At 45.3% G+C, this 19,890-nt stretch overlaps 1 protein-coding gene across 2 annotated transcripts in view; it reads left to right on the top strand.

Annotated features, from left to right (window-relative positions):
• Positions 1–19,890, top strand: part of KLF8 (KLF transcription factor 8) — a 121,569-nt gene that overhangs the window by 1,371 nt on the left and 100,308 nt on the right. The gene's annotated exons all lie outside the window — the stretch shown is intronic.

Raw genomic sequence — 19,890 nt, 5'->3', positions numbered from 1 at the left:
CCTCCGTAGACAGCCACGCTCACTCTGCTGAGCTCTCCTGTGTTCTCTGAGAGAGCCGATGTCTGACATTTTTGGCGATGGCTTATCTTCTAGAACAAAGGGATCAGAGGTCCAAAATTAGACATTGGATCCTGATCTCCCTCAATATGGTCTGTTGGGGGAAGAGTCCGGAGGCTCCAATACATATAATGCTGTCAGCCAATATATAATGTGTATGGAGTAATTAAGGATTGTCTTTAAAAAAAGGTAACTGATTAAAGAAACAATCCAGCGGTTTTATTTTTAATTTCAACTTTGGAGTGGAGCTTTATATCTAAGTCCCTTGCCCCTACTCTATTTGCCCTTTGGTATCTTCATCTATTTCCACCGTTACTCCGGTCAGTCTCCGATTATTCACCTGCCGACAGCCTTAGTGTTTCATGGTGGAGATCACAATTCAATAAAAGTCTGAGAGCCAAAATGAGGCTCTCATAGACTTGTATTGAGAGCTTGTGACGTAACATCTGACTTCCAGCCAGTGAGAAGTTATGGGAACAAGATGGCACCGCGGGACTGGAGCGACCCAGGAACATGATGAAAACGCCAGAGGGTGAATAGAAGGCAGGGGACGTGGGTTCCAGTGCTGAGAAAACAAAATGTTGGAATGGTACTTTAAGTCGTTTTCGGGTTCCTAGAAAAGTTGTTCTCAAATGGATAATGGATATAAGACAAGAATAATCACCCTCCCCTGGTCCAGTGCTGGTTATCCGCCTTTGCTCCTGTATTTTGGATGTTACTGTGACATCTTGTTGACATTCCGCATCACCTCTGCAGACTATCTCTTTGGGGAGAGGGTGGAGTTGATTGGCTGATCCATAGAGTTTGAAGGGGGTTCTCCAGGACTTTGATCAATATCAGATCTGGGGGGTCTGTTACTTGTTTACTGCTGCTGGATGTACACAGTGTACAGGGCTGGACCAGCGCACCTCAGGACCTCGTGTAGTGGTCGTTCCCGAGTGCTGCAGGTCAGCTTCTGAGGGTGAGCGGCCACTACAAAGTGTACAGGGCTGGACCAGCGCACCTCAGGACCTTGTGTAGTGGTCGTTCCCGGGTGCTGCAGGTCAGCTTCTGAGGGTGAGCGGCCACTACAAAGTGTACAGGGCTGGACCAGCGCACCTCAGGACCTCGTGTAGTGGTCGTTCCCGAGTGCTGCAGGTCAGCTTCTGAGAGTGAGCGGCCACTACAAAGTGTACAGGGCTGGACCAGCGCACCTCAGGACCTCGTGTAGTCGTCGTTCCCGGGTGCTGCAGGTCAGCTTCTGAGGGTGAGCGGCCACTACAAAGTGTACAGGGCTGGACCAGCGCACCTCAGGACCTCGTGTAGTGGTCGTTCCCGGGTGCTGCAGGTTAGCTCCTGAGGGTGAGCGGCCACTACAAAGTGTACAGGGCTGGACCAGCGCACCTCAGGACCTCGTGTAGTGGTCGTTCCCGGGTGCTGCAGGTTAGCTCCTGAGGGTGAGCGGCCACTACAAAGTGTACAGGGCTAGACCAGTGCACCTCAGGACCTCGTGTAGTGGTCGTTCCCGGGTTCTGCAGGTTAGCTCCTGAGGGTGAGCGGCCACTACAAAGTGTACAGGGCTGGACCAGCGCACCTCAGACTCGTGTAGTGGTCGTTCCCGAGTGCTGCAGGTTAGCTCCTGAGGGTTAACGGCCACTACAGTGTACAAGAGTGTGCTGTTCTTCTCTGTACATTTAGCCACAGTAGAAGGTGCAAATAGCTGATGGGTGCGAGCACAGGACCCCCAACAAATCTAATCCTTATTACCCCTCCTAATGTTCTGTCATTGTTATCTATTAGATATCACATCTGCTGAAGAATTGGCTGCAGCCCCCAGGAACTGCTACTACAGGAGCTCCTGAGCTGTGGTGTTCCAGCAGCGAACACTACAAACAGCTGATTGGTGGCAGTGCCTTTTTGGGAACCCCCACAGATCTGATACTTATTGCCTCTCCTCATGATCTGTCATCATTTTCGATTAGCTATCAGATTTGCTGGAGATGACCTGCAGATGCCAGGAACGGCATTACTTCAGCTCCTGAGCTGCGCTGTTCCAGCAGTGAACACTGTAAACAGCTGATTGGTGGGGGAGCTAAGTTGCGGACCCCCACAGATCTGATACTTATTAAACCTACTAATGTTCTGTCATCATTATCTATTGGATATCAGATTTGCTGGAGATGAACTGCACACCCAAGAACGGCCACTACATCAGCTCCTAAGCTGTGCGTGTTCCAGCAGTGAATACTGTTAACAGCTGATTGGTGCAGACCCCCCAGATCTGATATTGATGACCTCTACTAATGATGGGTCACCAAAGTACAGTACAACCCCTTTGATGTGTATGAGGGTCTTTAGGCAGAGGGATCATATATGAAGCTGCTCCTGGACTTACTTGGTCTGCAGCAAGAACACATGAAGCATTTGTACATGCGCTCAATGAGGATATGTTCAGAGTTTGTTTTTTTTTCACATGTATTTTGGTGTGGGGAATTGCATATGCTAAAAGTAGTGCAGTTGTTTTCAAGAAGGTACCATGGTTTTTCCTGATGTTTTTAAACTGCACCAAAAAGAGACTTGTCATTTATTGAAACAGTTTCCAGGTGGCCACAAGGAAAAAAGCCGCAGGAGATAAGAGGATAGCCGGAGTGAAAGGGGATAATCCCAGTGACCGGCAGCAATTCACAGTCCAAATCTGCTGCAGAACCAGAGGGTTGTACCTTGGATTTAAGAGCAATTCCATGTCAGACTGTATACAATGTGCCAGGCAGTATAAACTTTCTGATGGTGAAATGATGAGTGCCATGTCACAATGTTGGAGTTGCCCCTACATGTTGGGTCCTTTTGAGCCTTGTGTTTTGCATTGGGACCTGATTGCTGGAATCTTCCTTTGTGGGATGGGTTCTTCATGCGTTCACGTTTTTCTGTGGAAATCACAATTGTCTCAGGTTTTCTGCATCGAGAGCAGAGCAATCTGGTCGGTGCCAGAGGCTGCCATTGTTCCCACAGGACAATGTGCTGCCTAGAACTACGGTATATTTTTTTGCAGCCCAAGGGATGATTTCATGCGATGAACGACCTCCTTTTGCTTGTCTGTCGAGTGATTGTCAGGCTGTTATTCATTATATTCCTGATGTGTATGGCCCTATCGACACCTATAATAATGTTGCTGTATGCCAAAAACCACTATATGGTAAACTGCTCCCACGTTTTGTCTCCATCTACAATAAAAAAAATAAATCTGCCCCCATTTCTAGATTCCGCACCTAAATGCAGAAGGTACTCCGAATAAAAGTGAGGACCTTTGTCCCCTGTCATTAACACAATGATGTAGGTTGGGCAAGGTGCACAGAATTCGTACGGTAGACATAGGACGATTGTCTTGTAACGTAAATGACGAGTGTAGAAAAAAAATGAATTTGTGGGATTTATTTTTTACCTTTTGTCAATCCATAAATCTTAAATATTAAGATTGAACTAATCTCACTACTAAACCAAAGCCCCATCTGAGACCTTTCCCACTCCCTCCTAACTTCAATATTTAAAAAGGTTGTCCAATCTAAAATAAGTCTGCTAACACTCTGTGACTGCAGACTTCTGAATCCTCCCAGTGCATACACTGTGTGCTGCCAGGATTCGCCAGTTTCTGAACCAGGAACAGTTGTCACAATTGTGTGATGTGCATGGTCTCGGCCAGAAGTCAACTAGTGGGCATGGCCTTGCACAATACAAGTGTATGAAATAGGCGCGTCTAACTAGTAGGCATGGGCACGGCCTTGCTTAGAAACCTAAAAAAGCTAGACTGCAGTTTGCCATAATGTACGTGAGTAAGCCAAAATCATTCTGGGAAAGTGTCTTATGGATAGATGAGACCACTGTAAAGCTTTTTGGTAAAGCACATCATTCTACTGCTTACTAAAAATAGAACAAGGCTTGCAAAGAAAAGAACACAGCACCTACAGTCAGGTACAGTGGAGGTTCAAAGATGTTTCGCTGCCTCAGGCACTGGGTGCCTTGGCTGTGTGCAAGGTATCATGATATCTGAAGATTTTGGATGGGAATGTAGTGCCCAGTGTTAGAAAGCTAGGTTTGTATCATAGGTCATGGGTCTTCCAGCAGGAGAATGACCTCAAACTTACTTCAAGAAGCCCCCAGAAATGGATGGCCAAGTCTCAGGTCCAGAGCACTCTGGAAGAGGTTTTCTTCCAGGATATCTCTGTACTTGGCCGCATTCATCTTTCCTTCAATTGCAACCAGTCGTCCTGTAGCTGAAAAACACTCCCATAGCATGATGCTGCCACCACCATGTTTCATTGTTGGGATTGTATTGGGCAGGTGATGAGCAGTGCCTGGTTTTCTCCACACATACCGCTTAGAATCATGACTAAAAAGTTCTATCTTCATCTCATCAGACCAGGGAATCTTATTTTTCATAGTCTGGGAGTTCCTTCGTGTGTTTTTTTTTTTTTTTGCAAACTCTATGTGGGCTTTCATATGTCTTGCATTGAGGAGAGGCTTCCGTCGGGCCACTCTGCCATAAAGACCCAACTGGTGGAGGGCTGTAGTGATGGTTGACTTTTTGGCACTTTCTCTTATCTCCCTACTGCATCTCTGGAGCTCAGCCACGGTGATCTTGGAGTTCTTCTTTACCTCTCTCACCAAGGCTCTTCTCCCATGACTGCTCAGTTTGGCTGGATGGCCAGGTCTAGGAAGAGTTCTGTGGTGCCAAACTTCTTCCATTTAGGGATTATGGAGGCCACTGTGCTCTTAGGAACTTTGAGTACTGCAGAAATTATTTTTTAACCTTGGCCAGATCTGTGCCTTGCTACAATTCTGTCTCTGATCTCCTTGGACAGTTTTTCTTTTGACCTCATGATTCTCATTTGGTCTGACATGCACTGTGCGCTGTGAGGTCTTATATAGACAGGTGTGCGCCTTTCCAAATCAAGTCCTATTAGTTTAATGAAACACAGATGGACTCCACTGAAGTATAACCATCTCAAGTAGGATCACAAGGAAATGGACAGAATGTGACTTAAATGTGAGTGTCTGAATACTTATCACCATGTGATATTTGTTTTTCTTGTTTTAATACATTTGCAGAAATTTCTGATTTTTTTTTTTCTGTCAAGCTCCACCCCAGACTGGCTTTGGGAACGGTGCTAGCCACTATACAAGTCCAGCTGCACTAGGCCCTAACCACAATTTAGTGAAGTGTTGTGATGAGTCTGTCTGTGTGCGTGCTAGTGAACCGGTGGAAGACCCTCTCCTTACCCTTGGATGGGATACCACACCTCTGAGGTGCAGCATCTCTGTGGCGACGGAAGCCTCAGGGGCGCCACACTATCACAAAATAATGAAAAAATAAATCCAAGTTCAGCTCATCCCTTCTGACATGTTCCTTGTATCTCCTGTTGCTCGGACACACAGGTACCTGGTGAAATCAAGGAAGATGGAAAGAAAGTAATCCGGCGCATGGGGAGCACGACAACCGCCACTCAGGACAAACTTCCAGCCCGTTTATTTACGTATAGTGGTAAAAATATAAAGCATATAAGGCATAGTTCATGCACAGCTTCAATGTGTAGAAATAAAATTGACAGTTGCAACGCATTTCGGCTACATGTTGTAGCCTTTGTCTTGACAGGCTACAACATGTAGCAGAAATGCGTTGCAACTGTCAATTTTTTTTCTACACATTGAAGCTGTGCATGAACTATGCCTTATATGCTTTATATTTTTACCACTATACATAAACGGGCTGGAAGTTTGTCCTGAGTGGCGGTTGTCGTGCTCCCCATGCACCAGATTACTTTCTTTCCTTCTTCCACTGTCACAAAATAGGTTTGATGCCTCCTGTAGCAAATAAAAATCCCACATTTTGACAAATTTCACTGTTTTGAGAGATGAACAGATGCGAGCTAATCAGCGTTGTGAAGCTATACCTGAGACAAAAAAGACATTGTTTTGAATTCTCAAAGATATTTCCACCAGCACAATCCGTTAGTAAACCTTTTTGAAAACGGCCTTAGGAAGAATGCCAAGTGACGAATATCAGGCTGTAATAAGAGCAGACAAGACACCGGTGGGTGAACACAAAAGGTGATTTAATTTTCCCAGTGTTAATGAAGTAGCTATTGTAATGGTTGGACATGACTTTCTAAGCCGAGATATAATTATTCAGCGACGAAGAGAAAATTTTCAATGTATTGCAGGAACCGTTAGATTTAACCTTAGCAAGCGTAACTAAAAACTTATCCATCCAAAGGGAAGGAGGAAACACTGGCACTATTCAGTGAGCTGACTGCTCAATCCACTTATTCCAGGCTTATAAACGCATAATATGGCATTTGAATCCAAAGCATACTGGCCACGGTGCTCATTCCAATAGACAACAATCCACACAGTCCATGAAAAAGAGACGGAAGGCACTTACCAGGTATGCGGTAAAAAAAAAGCTCTTTTATTCGACCATCAGGTCAAGGGGAGAGGCGTGAGGGAGGTGGGTACACACAATCCGTCGGACTCCGCCCACCCGCCTTCAAACAAATAAGTTAAGAGGAAGTGAGCACTGCGGCTGCCACTCACTTCCTGTTTGCTCCTGCATCCGAAGGCAGGGAGAGAGAGGCCAGCGGTGATTGGTTGCGGGGCTCGTGCGATGTTTCAACGACACGTGAGCCCTGAGAACACGAGCCTGGACACCACTGGAACAGCACCCACTACTGAAGGTGAGTACAAGGTTTTTTTTTTTTGTTTTTTTTTTTTTTTTAATCTTTATATGGGGAAACATGTTGCATGATATAGCCGTTGACTCTTTTAGAGATTTATCCAACTTTTGTCTGTTTTTAACTGATACATTTTTAAAGACTTCATAGATTTAAAATAAAAAAAATATTAAAAATAAAAAATCTGACAAGTAAATCTATGAAAATGAACAAATGAAAGTCAGACATTGCTGCTTTTCTGCTTCCACAGAATTAAAAAAATAATAATAAACTCATGAAACAGGCCTGGACAGAAATGATGGTACCCTGAAAATTTTGTTGCACAACCTTTTGAGGCAGTCACTGCAATCAAATGATTCCTTTAACTGTCAATGAGACTTCTGCTTCTCTGGACAGGTATTTTGGCCACTCCTCAAGAGCAAACTGCTCCAGTTGTCTGGTGCTTGAAGGTTGCCTTTTCCAGACGATATGTTTCAGCTCTTTCCAAAGATGCTCAATGGGAGTTAGGTCAGGGCTCATAGAAGGCCACTTCAGAATAGTCCAATGTTTTCCTCTTAGCCATTTGTGGGTGTTTTTAGCTATTATCCTGTTGCAAGACCCATGACCTGCGACTAAGATCACGCTTTCTGATACTGGGTAGCACATTTTTCTCTAGAATCCCTTGATAGTCTTGAGATCTCATTGTACCCTGCACAGATTCAAGACACCCTGTGCCAGATGCAGCAAAGCAACCCCAGAACATAACAGAGCCTCCTAAATGTTTCACAGTAGGGATAGTGTTCTTTTCTTGATATGCTTCATTATCTCCGTCCATGAACACAGAGCTGATATACTTGCCAAAAAGTTCAATTTTTGTCTCATCTGTCCATAGGACATTCTCCCAGAAGCTATGTAGTTTGGCAAATTCCAGTCTGGCTTTATGATATATATATATATATATATATATATATATATATATATATATATATATATATATATATATATATATATATATATATATATATATATATATATATATATATATATATAAATATATTACATTACACATTTTTTTTTTTCAACAATGTTGTCCTCCTTGCCTACAGTGTCATGGATCGTACATTTCTGAATATGTGCAACTGTAGTCACAGGAACATTAAGCTGCTTGGGGATGGTCTTATAACCTTTATTTTTTAATATGCTTGTCTATAATTTTCTTTCTAATCTCCTGAGACAACTTTCCTTTGCTTCCTCTGGTCCATGTTGCGTGTCGTACACACCATGTCACCAAACAGCACAGTGAGTATATGTAGCCCTATATACAAGCCCACTGACTGTGGGCCTGTATCAAGATTGTAGACACCTGTGATGTTAATTAGTGGACATACCTTGATTTAACATGTCCCTTTGTCACATTTTCAGGGGCACCATCATTTCTCTCCAGACCCGTTTCATGAGCTTTACTTTAAAGGGAAGGTATCGTAAAAAAAAAATAATAATAATAACTGAAAAAAATGTAAAGTAATAATGTTTACATGTTTTGTTTACATATTATTATTATTTTTTTAATTGTGCAAAATATAAAAAAAGAAAAGAATATTAAAAAGTTTGATATTTTCCACTGTTAAACACTAGGGAAAGCAGCTGCTGAAATCCTACTGAATTTCCACTGTATAAAAAGCTCAGATTACAGCCTGCCATAAAGTGGGAGGAGTCTGCTCTCCTGTGTGTGATGTCGCTTCCCCCCTCCTAATCTGAGTGTTTACAACAGATAACAGAGAATGACATGTAGGGACACAGTGCACAGCCATTTTCATGGTGACCAGAAATGCATAGTGTCACCAAGGACAGCAGGAGTATCACACAGGATAGGATTAGATACACGGCTCAGCAGACAGTATCACACAGGAGAGGATTAGATACACAGCTCAGCAAACAGTATCACACAGGATAGGATTAGATACACAGCTCAGCAGACAGTATCACACAGGATAGGATTAGATACACAGCTCAGCAGACAGCATCACCCAGGAGAGGATTAGATACACGGCTCAGCAGACAGTATCGCACAACATAGGATTAGATACACAGCTCAGCAGACAGTATCACACAGGAGAGGATTAGATACACAGCTCAGCAGACAGTACCACACAGGAGAGGATTAGATACACGGCTCGGCAAACAGCATCACCCAGGACAGGATTAGATACACGGCTCAGCAGACAGTATCACACAGGATAGGATTAGATACACAGCTCAGCAGACAGTATCACACAGGAGAGGATTAGATACACAGCTCAGCAAACAGTATCACACAGGATAGGATTAGATACACAGCTCAGCAGACAGTATCACACAGGATAGGATTAGATACACAGCTCAGCAGACAGCATCACCCAGGAGAGGATTAGATACACGGCTCAGCAGACAGTATCGCACAACATAGGATTAGATACACAGCTCAGCAGACAGTATCACACAGGAGAGGATTAGATACACAGCTCAGCAGACAGTACCACACAGGAGAGGATTAGATACACGGCTCGGCAAACAGCATCACCCAGGACAGGATTAGATACACGGCTCAGCAGACAGTATCACACAGGATAGGATTAGATACACAGCTCAGCAGACAGTATCACACAGGAGAGGATTAGATGCACAGCTCAGCAGACAGTATCACACAGGAGAGGATTAGATACACAGCTCAGCAGACAGTATCACACAGGAGAGGATTAGATACACAGCTCAGCAGACAGTATCGCACAGGATAGGATTAGATGCACAGCTCAGCAGACAGTATCACACAGGAGAGGATTAGATACACAGCTCAGCAGACAGTATCACACAGGATAGGATTAGATACACAGCTCAGCAGACAGTATCGCACAGGATAGGATTAGATGCTCAGCAGACAGCATCACCCAGGACAGGATTAGATACACGGCTCAGCAGACAGTATCACAGAGGATAGGATTAGATACACAGCTCAGCAGACAGTATCACAGAGGAGAGGATTAGATACACGGCTCAGCAGACAGTTTCACACAGGAGAGGATTAGATACACGGCTCAGCAAAGAGCATAACCCAGGACAGGATTAGATACACGGCTCAGCAGACAGTTTCACACAGGATAGGATTAGATACACAACCCTGCAGACAGTATCACCGGTACACACAGAGGTACTCACATGCAGTGGCGCGCGTGTACACACACACACACACACACACACACACACACACACACACACACACACACCTTTCACATCATCCCTCCCTGTGACCTCCGGTGGGCGCTCCAGGCAGCTGTGCTGCATGCCATCCTCCCCTGCATCCGGCCGACATTTCACACATCCGATCGCATACACTCACACATCCGATCGCATACACTCACACATCCGATCGCATACACTCACACACACTCACGATATCGCACATACCTGTACAATCACACACACACACACACACACACACACACACACACACACACACACACACACACAGCAGCGGCGGGGGGAGCTGCGGCAGCGGGCAGAGCGGGGACTTGGGAGAACGGAGGGAGGGGGGTGTCATTGCAGACTGTAACGGCGGCGGCAGTAGCTGGGGCAGAGCAGGGGCTGGGGAGAACAGAAGGATGGGATGTCATCGGAGACAGTAACGAGGGGAGGGGAGGCGGCCCGTACTCACACATCCCGGCGGTTGACAGGGGTAAAGTGGAGCAAACGGCACACGCTGTGAGCTCCACAATAATGGCGCTGAACTCCTCCCTCTTGTGTTCTGGACAGCCCAGGGGGGCGCGTCCACGTCACAGCAGACGCCCACTGTAACGTATGGCAAGGGGTCGGAGCCCGACTATCAGAGTCTATGAACAGGGGCTGCCATAAAGGAAGGAGTTACTGTCGTTTACACACAAGGCAAATCCAGCATGGCAGCCCCCAGTGCCTCCAGTAAAATAAGAATTACATTAAAACTAAATAAGCTGCGATTTTCATTTTGTATTAGAAATACTTTATTTCATAATCACTATTTTTAATACAAAAATAAAAAACCGCGATACCTTCCCTTTAAGAATTCTGTGGAAGAAGAAAAGCAGCAATCTCTCTGACTGTCATTTGTTCATTTTCATAGATTTGTTATTTATCACTTTTTGTCAGACTCAAGTTATTTCTGTGACCGTTGTGGGTTTTTCTTTCATGAAACAACGGGTGCCAACAACTTTTACAGTGTGTGTGTGTGTGTGTGTGTGTGTGTGTGTGTGTGTGTATATATATAATATATATATTTTTTTTTTTTTTATTTTGTGCTCAAAAAGACACCTGTGCATCCACTGAGCCTTCCCGTTTGGCTTAGCCTGTAATAGTGTCTTCAGAGCAGAAGACGCCTTAAGAATAATCGGGTCACTTCTTTTAACCGCTTGATAGCTTTGCAAACCTGAAGTGGTTAAAAGACTGAAGATCTGCATTTTTCTTCAACATAGTTGTTCAGGGGAAGGATACAAAAAGTCTCAGATTTAAACTGTCAGTTTCCACTGTGAGGAACATAGTAAGGAAATGGAAGAACACAGGTACAGTTCTTGTTAAGCCCAGAAGTGGCAGGCCAAGAAAAATATCAGAAAGGCAGAGAAGAAGAATGGTGAGAACAGTCAAGGACAATCCACAGACCACCTCCAAAGACCTGCTGCATCATCTTGCTGCAGATGGTGCATCGGTCAACAATACAGCGCACGTTGCACAAGGAGAAGCTGTATGGGAGAGGGATGCAAAAGAAGCAGTTTCTGCAAGCACGCCACAAACCGAGTCGCCTGAGGTATGCAAAAGCACGTTTGGACAAGCCAGTTACATTTTGGAAGAAGGTCCTGTGGACTGATGAAACAAAGATTGAGTTGTTTGGTCATACAAAAAGGCGTTATGCATGGAGGCAATAAATCACGGCATTCCAAGAAAAGCACTTGCTACCCCCAGTAAAATTTGGTGGAGGTTCCATCATGCTTTGGAGCTGTGTGGCCAATGCCGGCATCGGGAATCTTGTTAAAGTTGAGGGTCGCATGGATTCAACTCAGTATCAGCAGATTCTTGACAATAATGTGCAAGAATCAGTGATGAAGTTGAAGTTACGCAAGGGAAGGATATTTCAGCAAGACAATGATCCAAAACACCGCTCCAAATCTACTCAGGCATTCATGCAGAGGAACAATTACAATGTTCTGGAATGGCCATCCCAGTCCCCAGACCTGAATATCATTGAACATCTGTGGGATGATTTGAAGCGTGCTGTCCATGCTCGGTGACCATCAAACTTAACTGAACTGGAATTGTTTTGTAAACAGGAATGGTCAAATATACCTTCATCCAGGAACTCATTAAAAGCTACAGGAAGCGACTAGAGGCTGTGATTTTTGCAAAAGGAGGATCTACAAAATATTAATGTCACTTTTATGTTGAGTTGCCCATACTTTTGCACCGGCCAAATTTTGTTTAAATGCGGATTGCACATTTTCTGTTAGTACAATAAACCTCATTTCAATCCAGAAATATTACTCAGTCCATCAGTTATTAGATATAGGAAACTGAAATAGCTGTTGCAAAACCCCAAAGTTATAAAGAAAAAAGGTTAACATTAATAGGGGTACCCAAACTTTTTCATATGACTGTATGTTTAGACTCTTCAGCATTTAGTCTGATGCTTATGTTCTACGGACGCACCAAATGTCTGGAGACGTATAAATGTGAACCCTTCCTTATTTGAAGCACAACCTGAAGGATCCTTCTTGAAAGTAGACTTCTCAAAAAAACAACCAATTTTTTGCTGAGTATTTGGAAACTAACTGGAAATGCTCAAAAATCCTCCACTCCAAAGACTTGATGTGAGCAAACCCTTATTTTGATTTTCACGTATTGTTGTTTTTTTATTCTTTATTTATTTTATTCTTGTATTATTATATTTTAATTTTTATTACCACACCCATCACAAATTTCTAGATTTGTGTCTTCTAGTTTTAGTCAGAAGGGTTGTCCTCATGGCACGTCTTGGTTTTCCTGCTCCTGTTATTGTGTCCAGCTGCCATGACGTCTCAGGCTGAATGGCGTTCTCATATCATGTGTCAAAATGGACTCTACAGGCTTGTACCTAATGTTTCTGAAGGCCCGGACGTATGGATATGACCATGTTCTTCTGCATTTCTATTCAGTTTGATTGCTGTACATGTTAGGAAAAGAATCACAATGTGCCCATGAACAGTCAGTCTGGAGAGTCTTTCAGGTACTTGTTTAGCTGACTAGAACTTTCTTTCAGGCCTCTTTTATGGCAGCTCTTCAAACTATGTGAGTCGGCTGGTCAGGGTTGGGGTCACATCAGTATAAAAATGAAGCCCGATAGCGCACAGATTAATAAAATTAATAATCATGTTTATACACCATGTGCAGAATTATTAGGCAAGTTGTATTTTAGAGGATTTTTTTTTTTTATTTGATCAACAACTATGTTCTCAATCAACCCAAAAGACTCATAAATATCAAAGCTCAATATTTTTGGAAGTTGGAGTGGGGTCTTTTTTAGATTTGGCTATCTTAGGAGAATATCTGTTTGTGCAGGTAACTATTACTGTGCAGAATTATTAGGCAACTTAATAAAAACCAATTATATTCCCATCTCACTTGTTTATTTTCACCAGGTAAATCAATATAACTGCACAAAATTTAGAAATAAACATTTCTGACATGCAAAAACAAACCCCCAAAAAATTAGTGACCAACATAGCCACCTTTCTTTATGATGACACTCGGCAGCCTACCATCCATAGATTCTGTCAGTTGCTTGATCTGTTTACGATCAACATTGCATGCAGCAGCCACCACAGCCTCCCAGACACTGTTCCGAGAGGTGTACTGTTTTTCCCTTTTTGTAGATCTCACATTTTATAAGGGACCACAGGTTCTCTATGGGGTTCAGATCAGGTGAACAAGGGGGTCATGTCATTATTTTTTCATCTTTTAGACCTTTACTGGCCAGCCACGCTGTGGAGTAGTTGGATGCATGTGATGCTGCATGAAAATCATGTTTTTCTTGAACGATACCAACTTCTTCCTGTACCACTGCTTGAAGAAGTTGTCTTCCAGAAACTGGAAGAAGGTCTGGGAGTTGAGCTTCACTCCATCCTCAACCTGAAAAGGTCCCACAAGTTCATCTTTGATACCAGCCCATACCAGTACCCACCTCCACCTTGCTGGTGTCTGAGTTGGAGTAGAGCTCTCTGCCCTTTACTGATCCAGCCTCTGGCCCATCCATCTGGTCCCTCAAGAGTCACTCTCATTTCATCAGTCTATAAAACCTTTGAAAAATCAGTTTTAAGATATTTCTTGGCCCAGTCGTGATGTTTTCTTATGTTTTTGACTCGCCCACCCCAGGGCCTTAGGTTACTCTGTTTTGGGCCGGACTAGTCCAGGGTAGTCAGCGGTGGCGGGGTCCGACTCCGTGACCCTGGCGGAGTCAATTAATATGGCGGCTGTGGGGGTGATGATTATAAAGTTTATGAAAGATTCGTGACTAATGCTGAGCGGACCCGGACTGTAAACGTCTGGATCCGCGCGGTTTCAGCGCTATCCCCGGGCCGGACCCAGGCGCGGGATTCCGGCTGCACGATCCGGAATCTGCAATTAATAAAAAATGTTAAAAAACAATAAATAAATGAGCGTTTCATACTTACCAGACTCTGTCATGGCGGCACACTTGCTTCCGGGTCGCGCTTTCACTTCCTGTGCTGTGCACGCAATCTCACAGCTTTCCGTGCTTTCCCCGCCCACCGGCCGTCCGCTCAGCTGTGATTTGGTTCTGGCTGATGCGCCCCCAGCCTGTGACAGCTCTGCCATGCAGTCATCGCAGCTCAGTAATAGGCTGCTAGGCTGCACTCAGAGCGGGCAGCCGTGCTCTATGGCTGCTCGCTCTGAGATGTAGCAGAGCCGGATGTGTCGCTGCGGGACTTCTCCTGTGGATTACGTCGGAGCTGCAGGGTCTTTTTGGGGTTTAATAAAGTGGTTAAGGAGGAATGTTTTGTACTTTATTCCAAATAAAGGATTTTTCTCTGTCTGTGTTTATTTACTGTCACTTACAGGTTTGTGTGATGCAGGTATCTGATAGACGCCTGTGCCATCACACAAACCTAGGGTTTAGCAGCAGCCGAGCGCCGCTGCTAATCCTGCTATTACCCCGACTGGCACCGCATCACGCCAGCGGGAAGAGCCAGTATCGCACACCGGTATGTCGCATCTAACAGATGCGACATACCGGACGGCTGCGGGCTGAGGATATACCAGCCCCCGGCCGGCGTTATAGCTGGATGTGAAGATTAGGGGGGACCGCACGTCCCCTTTTTGTTTTTTTTTGTTTTTTTTTTTTTTTTACTTTCACCGGAGTCACACGTGCGAGGGGCTCATGCGAGTCTGCCATGGCAGCACCCGGCAGCCTCGCACGTGTGACTCCGGGCACTGTATACACAGCACAGATACTGTGCGACGGCTGAGGCTGCAGCCGAGCGCTATAACTGTGCTGCTGAGTGTTTACTACTGTGAACTGACCGACAGACTGTACTGCTTTCCCCGCCCACCGGCCGTCCTGTGCTGCCACTCAGGATGGGGGCGTGTCTAGCTGCAACCAACACGAGCCGGTGGGCGGGGAAAACCATGAATATTGAGTTGTCGGCTCCGGAAGGTAACAGCGTGACCCGCCATGACAGCGCCTCGGTGAGTATGCCGTGCTCGCTCCTAGCCCATCCACAAACGTTTTTAGCCTCTGGATTCCGGTCCCCATTGACTTATATGGGCACCGGATTCCGGAGCGGATCGGATTATTTTTTAAATGTTAGTGATCCGCCGGCCCTGGATTATTGGCCGTTCGATCAGCTCTATTCGTGACGCCACCTGTGGTAAATTGCAGCTCTTTAGGGCTGCAGCTGCTGGAAGGGACCTCCGGGGCTGATGTTATAGCAGCTGAGATGTTGCTTGCTCTCCACAGGTAGAGCGGGTACCCCGGGGCAACCTTTGGTACTTTGTAGGTTCTATGGTGTTTGTGGACGAGGTGGAGAATGAATCAGACGACACAGGCTTGCAGTTAAGGTCTTTTACTCACTGGTTTTGAGTCCAGGTGCTAGCAAACCAGTTGCCCACAGTATGCTGGGATTAACTGTCAGGTGCCTCCGCCGATCCCGGGTAGTTCAGAGGTCAATACCGGTGCACCCCTCCTGTGTCTCTTTTCTGACTGACTTCCTAGCCTTGACCGTTGTAGCTATGCTGGTTTTGGCCTCCACCACAGGGCCTGAACAAAGGGAGCTAACCGCAGTTGTATCTTGCCCCCTTCACAGGGATCTGTGGCAGGTTGTGGCCCTGGGCGCTTGCAACCACCCCCAGGCCTTCGGTGTTACTTTTGAGGAATTTGTCTTTCTTCCCTCTGTCTGGGGACTGTCCCCGAATGCAGCCAGATCCCTCCACCCGATCTTTCAGTGGAACAGGCCACGAGCCAATATGCCCTTCCGTGGCCCTGGGATCCCTTCTTTCTTGGTGTCACCTGGGCCTAACTAGACCCCAGGATCTCCACCAGGAACTTCCTTCTGTCACTTTTCTCTTCAGACTTTTCTCCTTCAGTCTCCTGAGGTAACTACCTCCCTCTCCTCCTCCCTCTCTTTCTCTGACTAGACTGAACTGGAACTTCCTGGTTCCCTTGTCTATTCACACTTGCTGACTCCTCCCACACACCCACTGACTAGGCCCCACCCACACTATTGGGACCAGAAATGGGACTTACGGCCCCATGAATACATCTATGGGGGTTGCTGCCACTATCCCTGACCCAGTGTATGCCTACCAATTGGTGTGTGCAAGTTTAGTCTGTGGACCGGTAGGTGACCCCATTCTTACCCAGGATGGGATATCACACCTCTGGCTGAGGTGCAATATCTGTGTGGCGATGTAAGCCTCAGGGGTGCCACATTTTCTTGTTCAAAGCTGTTCGTTTTTCAGCCTTCCTTACCTTGGCCATGTCCCTGAGTATGGCACACCTTGTGCTTTTTGATACTCCAGTAACGTTGCAGCTCTGAAATATGGCCAAACTGGTGGCAAATTGCATCTTGGCAGCTTCACGCTTGCTTTTCCTCAATTCATGGGCAGTTATTTTGCGCCTTTTTTGCCAAACACTCTTCTTGCGATCCTGTTGGCTATTTGACATGAAACGCTTGATTGTTCAGCGATCACGCTTCAAACTTTGGCAATTTCAAGACTGCTGCATCCCTCGTCAAGACATCTTACAATTTTGGACTTTTCAGAGCCCGTCAAATCTCTCTTCTGACCCATTTTGCCAAAGGAAAGGTAGTTGCCTAATAAGCATGCATCCCTTATATAGGGTGTTGATGTCATTACGCCACACCCCTCCTCATTACAGAAGATGCACATCACCTGATTTACTTAATTGGTAGTTGGCTCTCAAGTCTATACAGCTTGGAGTAGGACAACATGTATAAAAAGTATCGTGATCAAAATACTCATTTGCCTAATAATTCTGCACACTGTGTGTGTGTGTGTGTGTGTGTGTGTGTGTGTGTGTGTGTGTGTGTGTGTGTGTGTGTGTGTGTGTGTGTGTAATATATTATTATATACATTAATTTTAATCTTGTAATTTTCACAGTGGTCACCGGGACTTTAATTTTATATTTCCAAGGGAGCTTTATTGTCAGCAGAGGTAGGATTACAATGAAAGGTGACACCTTTATGCAAAGTTGATAAGGATCCACCAATCACAATTTTACTTTGACTTTTGCACACGCTCATTAGCTACTTCTGTCCTTATGGTATTGAAGTCAGACCATTGCGGCTATGTACATGTAGGAAAATTGCAGAATACGTATTAACAAATAAAATAGAAATTTTGCAAAGGATATAAATTGCCAACTATTCTTTTATCACAAAAGACTGATTTAGTTAGTAGGTCAATTTGTGATGCTGGCTTCCCAAAAAAATGTATTTCGAGGCGTCCTTGACATCTGTAGAGGCGTTACTGCGATCTGTGGGAAGCATTTTGTGCAGAACCTTTGGAAAATGTATGCCACTAATTGTGAACAGTTGTGCAGGGGGGAAAGGTGTAGTGCCGCCCCATTTTATTTGATTGGCACTGCTTTTCAGGCTGCTTTCGCACATTAGTGTATTGTCGTTGGGTGTTTTATTTATTTATTTATTTTTTTATACTTGAAAAACTGAGTTACGTTCTTCAATAATTTCATCAGTGTCAATTTTTACCATGCCTAGATTTCTAGAATATACCGTAATTTACTTTTTTCCACCTTTTTTTTTTTGTCATTTGCCACCAACACCCCCTTTTGCATTAAATCTTAAATGACACAAGATTCTAAAGGCCCTGTCACACATAGAGATAATCTGCGGCAGATCTGTGGTTGCAGTGAAATTGTGGACAATCAGTGCCAGGTTTGTGGCTGTGTACAAATGGAACAATATGTCCATGATTTCACTTCAACCACAGATCTGCCAAAGATTTATCTCTGTGTGTGACGAGGCCTTTAGGAGGCTCAAGTTGGAATAACTTTGAACACCACAGCCATTTGTTTTGAACAATGACAAAGTTTGTGTAAAATCAACCACAGTCACAGTTGAGTATGGCAGCCGATTTTTACGGATACATTGCAATTCTGTAACTAAATGGTCATGTAAGGCTATGTGCACGTGTCGCCCACCTGTAGCAGTCGCCTCAGGGACGTCACTCCACCTTCTGGGACGCCACAGGGGCAACACTTGATTACCACTGGCAACAGGTATGTCAGGTTTATTTACATGGGAGTTGTGACGCCACTCATGGTTTGCGTTCAGGGATATGGGTGACCGCCACTGCAGATTTAACGAGCGTCTGGGGCTGATGGAGTCTGCAGTCGGATGGTATGGCCTCCCGTGAGTGAGGCTGGCCCCAGGGGCTTGGGTGTATAGAACAACAGGTCGCAGAATAACTCAGTCGCAGTCCAGAAAGTCTTTCAACTTGTTTACTCACTTTCAGGTGTTTTTGTGAGGTAACCCGGGCGATGCTGAGATAAACCAGGTGGAACCAGGAACTCTTTCAGGCTGGTCTATGGGTAACCCTTAACTCGCCTTCCTAGCACTTCTTGTTTCGGATAACCCCTGACTTTAAGTACCGTGGGATTCATCCAGGGAAGTTGCTACTGCCTTTTCTCCCCTTTTTGACCCGTTTGCTGGCAGCGTGGACCAAAGAAGATGGCTCCAGGCTCGATCCTCCTTATGGGGCCCCTCGTTGCTGCTGACGCTCGGACTCTAGTTGGTTGGTGTGGGACTTGTGGTCCTCCCCACCTACAGGTTTAGCAGATCAAATAAATGGACATCTACTCTAGGGACCTGTTCCCCGTGCGTGCCTAGTCACCAGGAGTCTCCGTACACGACCAGCTGACTTTCTCAGCGTCTTTCTGTCCAAGTACTGGTGACAGTTCTCCCCCGCTAACGGCTACTACACGTGCAGGGTCTGATTAGCGTTTCTGCGCGCCTGCTCGCTCCTTCTCCCTGCGCTGTCCGCTTCAGAATGGCTCTTGTACTACTACTTTCCTGACAGCCACTGCCACCTTAGCTTCCAGCCCCTCCCCTACACCCCTAGATGAGATGTGGAGGAACGCCCCCTCTTGGGTCTGCCCAAGGATCCCCTCTAGGATGTGGGAGACCTGGTTGCTATGTGTCTGTGCGTACACACCCTATTTCAGCCTTTAGGAATTACCTGGAGGTACTGCCCCAGCATGGGTGCAGTACTCTGTGGTGCCTGACCAGGTCAGGGGCGCCACACACACATGGCATTTGTTTTGTTTTTTGCCTTTTTCCTTGCTTATTTTGGTCAATAAAAGCAAGGGAAATGCATCCCAGCAAAGTCTGAGAATCGTGACTCGCTGTGCACACGCTGCTTTTTTTTCCTTGCAGATTTTTTGTTGCTGAAAAATGAAGCAGCATGTAAATTGTTGCTGCTTTTTTTTTTTTTTTTTTTTTCTCTGCGTTTCTATAATCCCCTGCAATGCTTTATCACTACAGGGGATTATAGTACAGCACTTTGCCTCATACACCGTGCATACAGCATGGTGTGTGAGGTTCTTTGTAGCTCAGTAACCTG

The sequence above is a fragment of the Anomaloglossus baeobatrachus genome, chromosome 9 (assembly GCF_048569485.1).
Source record: "Anomaloglossus baeobatrachus isolate aAnoBae1 chromosome 9, aAnoBae1.hap1, whole genome shotgun sequence".
Lineage (NCBI taxonomy): Eukaryota > Metazoa > Chordata > Amphibia > Anura > Aromobatidae > Anomaloglossus > Anomaloglossus baeobatrachus.
The sequence above is the reverse complement of the archived record's forward strand: the minus strand, read 5'-3'. Positions and strand labels throughout refer to the sequence as shown.